The following is a 7,284-nucleotide window of genomic DNA, read 5'->3' on the forward strand; positions in this document are numbered from 1 at the left end:
AGCAATTGCACTATTGGGTATTTACCCTAAAGATACAAACGTAGTGATCCAAAGGGGCACGTGCACCCGAATGTTTATAGCAGCAATGTCCACAATAGCCAAACTATGGAAAGAACTTAGATGTCCATCAACAGATGAATGGATAAAGAAGTGGTGGTATATATACACAATGGAATGCTATGCAGCCATCAAAAGAAATGAAATTTTGCCATTTGAGATGACATGGATGGAACTAGAAGGTATCATGCTTAGTGAAATAAGTCAAGCGGAGAAAGACAACTATCAAATGATCTCCCTGATATATGAGGAAGTGGTGATGCAATATGGGGGATTAAGGAGGTAGGAGAAGAATAAATGAAGCAAGATGGGATTGGGAGGGAGACAAACCATAAGTGACTCTTAATCTCACAAAACACACTGAGGGTTGCTGGGGGCAGGGGGTTTGGGACAAGAGGGTGGGATTATGGACATTGGGGTGTGTGTGTGCTTTGGTGAGTGCTGTGAAGTGTGTAAACCTGATGATTCACAGACCTGTACCCCTGGGGATAAAAATATATATTTATAAAAAATAAAAAATAAAATAAAAATAAAATAAAAAAATAAATAAATAAAAAGAAAGAGGTTATGAGCAAAAAAAAAAGATAATCGTATTAAATTATAACCTTAAAGTGTAAAATAATTATTCATGACTCCATACTGATATAAATAAGTGAGGGAGAGGGGCCAACTCTTCCTTACAGCAGAGTTATTAATTTTTGAAGAAACAAGAAAAATAGAAAATCACTATTGGAAGACCATCATGATAATAGGTGCTGCCAAAATCCACTAATAAGTGCTAAAACTGGTGGGCAAAACTTGAAATAGAAAAATGATAGTTGGGTAACATCAATATATCTCCCACAAATAATGTATTACATATTGTGGTGGTATTAATATACTTCCACAAATTCTCTGAAATTCTCCTTTTCAGAATGTGGACATTAATCCACCTGCCTTGAGTGTGGATGGAAATAGGAACTCACTTCTAAGGAATAGGGTTTTGAAAGAGGGGCAATATACTATCTTTACAAAGGAGAAACCAGGAAGACACTATGTCAAACAAGAGATTATGTTTAACATAACCAAAATAAATTATACCGATAGTATGCACCTGGAAGGACAGAAAAAGATGCTTAACTTTTGTGTAATTCCTCTTTTATGGTCCCTGCCTAATCACCACCACCCCCTCCCAAAAAAATCAGGCAACTCAAATTGAGATATTCTTCAAATTATTTACCAACACTTTTCAAAAGAATCTTCATGAAAAACATGAAAATTTTTGGTTCTCTCTTTCCAGACCTGGCTGATAAGGAGGCACCATCATGGGAATCAACATCCACCACAACAAGGACTGAAAGTTGCAGTGCCATGAGCCCAAGAGGCAGGACATCTACCTGAGATGTTGGTCAAGTTGTACAGCTTTCTTGCTGGGTAAACCAACTCCACATTTAGGTGATTTGGGTTAGAGCGGTTGTTCATATGTTGCAGCAACTGTCTACCTCAGATGTAATCTTGGGTGATCCAGAGGATGAAGCTACCTGACCGGGAAATCAAAACAGCTGCTGTTGTAGGTACCATAACTGATGATATGCATGCCCAGGAGGTGTCCAAACTGAAGGTGTGCACACTGCACATGAGCAGACGTGCCTGGAGGTGCGTCCTCAAAGTTGGGGCAAAAGCTTTACCTTTGACCAGTTGGCCTGGAGTCCCCCAAGGGCCATGGTACCATCTTGCTCTCCGGTCCAGGCAAGGGCTGAGAGGTATCCAGGCCTTTCAGCAAGACCCCAGGAACCCTGCACAGCCACAAAAAACTCTATTTGCAATCTAAAGGCCAGAAGTACTAGCACCACCAGAGCCTGCAGAGCCACCCAGTACTAAAACTAACTGCAGATCCTGCCTTGTTATTAAAAAGGTCTTGGATGCTGGGGGTGGGGGAGGGAGGGAGTAGCGAAAAAAAATTTTTTTTAAATTTTGTATTTATTTGAAAGAGAGAGCACACCAGTCGGGGGAGGGAGAGGCCTAGGAAGAGGGATAAGCAGACTCTCTGCTGAGCAGGGAGCCTGACATGGGGCCCCATCCCAGGATTTCCCAAGTGAGATCATGACCTGAACAGAAGTCATATGCTTAACCAATGGAGCCACCCAGGCACCCACGAGGGGGGAAAAAAAACGAAAGAAAGAAAAAGTAAATACTGTTTTGCTGAAGTTGCTAGAATATCATTACATAATTCCCACTGACAGCAAGTTCTGATAACAAATCCTACTCCTTTGGTATTTTGATACGAAAAAAGTGAGGGCCTACACAGCTGAAGCATTCATAAGGAGCACAGTACAAAGCCTAGTTAATGAATTCAGATTGAATGTGTGAAAATAGGGACAGTAGACAAATATTTTTTTCCTTATGTAGGTATTTCTTTTCTAATAATTAAAAATTAAAAAGTTGCTAAATTTTCCATTCTTCACCAATGAATTAAATATGTATTTCGAGTTACAGAATATGAAAGAACTTGGTATTGATTTTTTTTTTTTAATTATAGCAGAGTTCCCTACTTTCAGATTAATCCAATGGGAGTTTACTTTGAAAGTCACAAAATTGAACCTGAGAGAGCAAATTTGAATATCATATTTGAAATAGGCTTAAGAAATTAGTACTATAATTATGAAACCTCCTGTTAATGGAATAAAGTGCTAACGTATAAACCAATAATTCCATACACAAAATAAGTCTATAAAATTTAGCCCGTTATTGGCCTGTCTATAGACTTTAGTTGAAATCTAAAAACCTTTTTATAAAATAAACAGTGGTTTTGAGAATTGTGGTGCTTGTAAAAGAAATTTTATAAACAAATTTTAAAAGCTACATGGTTAGTCATCATTACAAATCAAAGTTAGTAATATATGTTAAAAAAAATAAAGCAGTTCTGAAATAAAAGCACTAATAAAATCATTCAAATTAACAACTTGTTAAATATCTTGTTCTGAAAAACTGTTTCAGAAAGCAAATGTTGGGGATGGCTGGGTGCCTCAGTCAGCTAAACATCTGCTTTCACCTCAGGTCAAGATCCCAGGGTCCTGGGACTGAGTTCCACATCAGGCTCCTTGCTCAACAGGGAGCCTGCTTCTCCATTTGCCTGTCACTCCCATAGCTTGTGCTCTCTCTGACAAAAAATACATAAAATCTTTAAAAAAGGTGTAAGTAAATGTTGGATGATGGAATAGAAATATTTTCCTTATTTCTCCTGTTAAATATAATCGAAATACCTGGACATTCTATATAAAGCAAATATAAACAGATTCTGAAAAGTACAGAAAATAAGGGACTTGAAAAATGACATGATAGAGAGTCCCTTGTTTTGTTTTTTTGTTTTTATCATACTTCTCATACTGAGTTCAGAGAAGTCACCAATGTGGAAACACCAACAGGCACAAATAAGAAGACCCATGGAAGCTTACTCTCCCTAGTCAAAGAATGAGGAATGGAACCCTCAAAAGTTAGGCAACTTTTAAACAAGAACCACTCTACTCTGGACAAACACCACCGAGAAACTATAGCTTCACCCACACATACCAGCAAAGGCCGAGTGGGGAGCTTAGATTCCATCCTTGCTCAGCTGCAATGAGGTGTCTCAGTTTCTGCTGTGGTGGTTTCAGAAGAAGCTGAGTGAAAGGCTATGGGTTTCATCCCTGCATATCTCCCTCCCTCACAATCAAGAGGGACCACTTAGGGAGCTTGAACTGCAACCCAATCTAGTGGTAACAAAGCACTTCTCCCCCTTTCTTCGGTGGTGGTATCAAAGTTCAGTGGAGACATGCACTACCAAACTCACCCACCAAAGAGAAGGTTTCTCTATTTTCTGCCCCTCCAGTGTCAAAAAAGCTCAAATAGAAAACCTGGACTTACACATATCTTGCAGTAGTTAGGTGGTGCTCACTTCTCTTCTCTCGAGTGGTAATACAGTACCTGCTGAAACATAAGATTTAAAACAATCTGAGGGTTTTGAAGGGGTGGGGGGTGGGAGGTCGGGGTACCAGGTATTATACCAGGTATCCGTAGTATCCTGGTATCTATAATACTAGGTATTACAGAGGGCACGGATTGCATGGAGCACTGGGTGTGGTGCAAAAATAATGAATACTGTTATGCTGAAAATAAAAAATAAATTAAATAAATAAATAAACAAATAAAATAAATAATACAAAAGCCTCATATAATGATTATAAAAATAATATCTATATTTCAATTGAATATCAATCTTTATACTAAGAACCAAGAAATTAAAAAAAAAATGTAAAAAAGTAACAGATATGAACATCAAGATGACACAAATGTTAGAAATATCTGACAAGGGTTTTAATCATAAATCACAGCCAATATAAAAAATGCTTCGGGGTGCCTGGGTGTCTTTGTTAAGCAAGCGTCTGCCATTGGCTTAGGTCATTATCCCAGGGTTCTGGGATCCAGCCCCATGTCAGGCTCCCTGCTCAGTGGGGAGTCTGCTTCTCCCTCTCCTTCCCCCTGACCTATTCTGTCTCTCTCACTCTCAAATAAATAAATAAAAATTTTCATTAAAAAATGTTTTTTTGAATAATGATCTTGAAAGAAAAAGACTCACCTAAAATTATAAAAGATACAAAGCAAAAACAAAATTAAATTATAGACTTGAAAAATATAATGACAAGAAGAAAAAAGTTACACAGATGGACATAACAGCAGAATAAAAAGGATGGAGAGAAACCAGCAATGACCTTGAAGATAAAACCAAATAAATGACCCCATCATAACAGCACAGAGAAAACCGACAGAAGAAAAACAAACAAACCAAACAAACAGAACCTTGGAGAATAGTGAGACTAAAATAAAATACCTAACATTTGTGCCTTCAGAATCCCAGGAAAGAAGAAAGTGGGTGGAGTCGAAAAATTGTTTGAAGAAAAATGGTTGGAGATTTCCCAAATTGCTCAAAAATCCTGAACTATAAACTTTTTGCTCATAAATTAGAGATGATCAAACTACAAGCAAACACAAAGAAACCCATGCGAAGATACATAATGGCCAAATATCTAAAAAAGTAAGGGAGATGATGAAATCATAAAAGAAACCAGAAAAAATGGTGCCTTAATAACAAGTGAGAACAATTTGATGACAATGGATTTCTCATCTGAAACTATGGAAATAACAAGAAAATGGCACAGATTTCTTTCAAATGTTGCAAGAAAAGGACTATCATCTTATAATCCTGTATCTATTAAGAAAAAACTTCATGATAAAGAGGGAATCAAGACATTCTCATACAAAGGAAAAAATAAGATAATTTGTCACCAATAGACTTGTTCTAAAAAGATAACTAAAGGAATTTTTCTGAATAAAAAGGAAACAATGAAAAAAATACTGGGAATATAAAGAAGGAAGAAAGCAAAAATGTTAAAAACAAAAATATGAATAAATACAAAAGAGTTTTCCTTCCCTGAGCTTTTGAAATAATAAGCAACAGCTTTTAATAAACTCTTTGGTTTTCGATATATGATGGTAAATATATAAGACAATTATTAATGGTGAAAGGAAAAAGGATATAAAGGGAGGTAAGGTTTCTACACTTCACACAGACTGGTAAAATCTTGATACTAGTAGGTGGTCATAAGTTAAGAATATATAATATAATGCTAAAATATCTAAAACAAATATACTAAAAAGCACTAAAGATAAATAAGTAATTTTTTTAAAATAATAAAATACACTGAAGTAAATGAGAAGAAAGAAAGCCTGGAAAAGAGACAGAGAAATGACAAAAAAGAGAAAATAAACAGAAAACAAAAAATAAAATATGTGGGAATTAAACTACACACTCCTAAGTAATAAATAAGTAAAAAATAAAATTTATAAAATTCATTGAGACAAATAAAAATAAAATAAAAAATAACATACCAAAACTTGTGGAATGTGATGAAAGCAATATTAAGTGGGAAAATTATACAATAAAGGCGTAACTTTAAAAAACAACAAAGATCACAAATCAACAACCTAACTTAACATCTTAAAAGACTATATGAATAAGAATAACTTAAACACAAAGACAGCAGAATGAAAGAAACAATAAAGATGAGATCAGAGATAAATAAAGCAAAGAACAGAAAAACAATAAGGAAAAAAGGAAACCAAGAATTAATATTTTGAAAACATTGACAAAATTAATACACTTTTATCTAGAATGTCCAAGGAAAAAGAGAGAAACAAAACATAAAAAAGAATTAAAAGTCATAAAATTACAAATGGTTTTGCAGGGGAAAAAAAGACTATGAAAATTGTATACCAATGAAATGGATAATTTATGTGAAATGAACAAATTTTTGAAATGCACAACCTACCAAGATTGAATCATGGTGAAACAAAAATTCTGAATAAACTTATAACCAATAAGGAGATTAAATAAGTATAAAAATTGCCCAACAAAGAATAGCTCAAGACTAAATGGCTTCACTGGTGAATTCTGCCAAACATTTAATGGAACAAAATTGCCCAAAAATAGTCCCTATGCAGCACAATCAAATAATTTTTAAAGAGCAAGTTAATGAATGAAAGTTAATCTTTTCAACAAATGGTGCTGGTATAATTGGATATTCATAAGTTAAAAAAAGGAAATGATATAAATTTTCCAATTTATAAGAAAAAATTAAAATTATTTATAGATTTATACAGAAATGTAAAACAATAGCACCTTTGGAAGATAACAGGAGAAAAATCCATGGTATGTATGGCTTAGTGAAGAGTTCTTAGGCATGACAACAAAAACACAAAGTAGGTAAAGCAAAACATTTAATAAACCAAAATTCATGCAATTAAAATATTTGATCACCAGAAGACACTGTTAAAAGAGATGAAAAGACAAATTAGACTGGGAGAAGGTTTTTTGAAATCACAAATTTGAAAAGGCTAGTTTTTAGAATATACAGAGAACTCTCAAAACTCAAGCATAAAATAACAAACACTTCAAATGGAAAACTGTCAAATGATATGCATTTTTCACTACTCAGGGTATATCTTATATTTATAGCACATCTCAGTTTAGACTAGCCATATTTCAAGTGTTCAAAAGCACGTGTGGCTAGTTGATACCACATTGTACAAAGTAGATTTAGATCCTCTATAAACATAGCCACCTTCCCTTGGCAAACATTTTATTTATGCTTTAAAAGAGGCATGTTTCTCCAGAGTAATTGATAGCCTCTGCATCATTTTCCTCAGTCCCAT

General features: G+C 34.8%; 1 pseudogene; it reads left to right on the top strand.

The window, feature by feature from the left end:
• Positions 1-1,361: 1,361 nt before the first annotated feature.
• Positions 1,362-1,883, top strand: LOC132014525 (large ribosomal subunit protein eL18-like; annotated as a pseudogene).
• The last annotated feature ends 5,401 nt before the right edge of the window (positions 1,884-7,284 follow it).

Source organism: Mustela nigripes, chromosome 3 (assembly GCF_022355385.1).
Source record: "Mustela nigripes isolate SB6536 chromosome 3, MUSNIG.SB6536, whole genome shotgun sequence".
Classification (NCBI taxonomy): domain Eukaryota; kingdom Metazoa; phylum Chordata; class Mammalia; order Carnivora; family Mustelidae; genus Mustela; species Mustela nigripes.